Here is a 1,286-nt window from a genome sequence, read left to right on the forward strand (position 1 = left end):
CATTATGCTCTCTACATACGTCATCCATACATGATGTAATAGATACTATAGTTTTACCTATGCTTAAAAAAATCCTTATTTTGGTTTCATGTGTTCTTTTCTTTGGGCAAGGGCCTTTTTAAGCTCAGGGTTTCACTTCTTTATTTTGTGAATAAAGTGTGGAATTTACATTTCAAGTTTATGTAATGTGCAAGTCAAATTAAACAGAAGCTCAATTCCTCCCTATTTTAAATCTCAGTGTGAGAATTGCTTTCTCATATGTGTTTCAGGGACAGTCAGTGAAATCATTCATAAAACCATGATGTGATAAAAAAGTTATTAAAAATAAGTAACTGATGATGAAATTCCTATCTGATTAGCTCAGAAAACTTTCATCTTCATCGTGAAGAACTATATAATTTCCTATAAGCCAGATGTAGGTCCAAATGATATTTGATTTATTTACACTGTTATGTCGAGTACAGTATAGAGTACATCCTTTCTGAGTTCCTCCCCTGACTGAAAATCCTCACTAATTCATTCCCTTGCAAAAGTTCCTTTCCTTAAAAATGAAATCTGATGACAATCACAAATCAAAATGAAGGATAAACCAGTTCTCTGCAATCTGGTTCTGTTATTCCTCTCCTAAGAAAAAAATGAGTGATTATGTATCATTCCTTGAGTCCTATAGGGATTGTGATTATGATAAAAAATGAAAAGTCTGAAATTAAATAAAACTGAAATGATTTTGAAGTATTTCACAAAACTTACTAATTGCTACCTCCTTCCATTTGTCAGGATTGCTGTATAATGAATAAAAAGAAAAGGGAATATATACTAATGCTCTCCTTTTGAATAGGTGTACTTTTTTCTTATAGTCAGTCTTTTGTCTAAAGTTTATAATAAATTAATAATAAGTAATGCATAGTTTCTTCTGCAGTAACCTCCTTTGTGATCAAGTTTTCCAAAAATGACCGAGAAGGAGGTGAGGATGAAACAAGACTCGCTATAGAATCAGGGTATGACCAGTTTGAGAGCTGTACTGAAATGGAAATTGCCTAATTGTGTGCATAGCCATTGGAGCCAAAATGGGGTCTGTTGTGATGAGCTGATGACCGCAGCGTGTGGCCTGAGGCTGTTAAGATGATCTGAGTCTTGACCCAAGGAACCCAGGTCAGAACAGACCTCCTCGCCATGCCGTCATCACCTCCAGCCTAGGCTCCCCAGGGCTGGGCCCCAGTGATGCCACCGCTCAAATGCTGTTCCCATGTTTATATTAAATATTGGGTTGTAGAGGCCTACTACTG

This window comes from Penaeus monodon, chromosome 28 (assembly GCF_015228065.2).
Source record: "Penaeus monodon isolate SGIC_2016 chromosome 28, NSTDA_Pmon_1, whole genome shotgun sequence".
Taxonomy (NCBI): Eukaryota; Metazoa; Arthropoda; class Malacostraca; order Decapoda; family Penaeidae; genus Penaeus; species Penaeus monodon.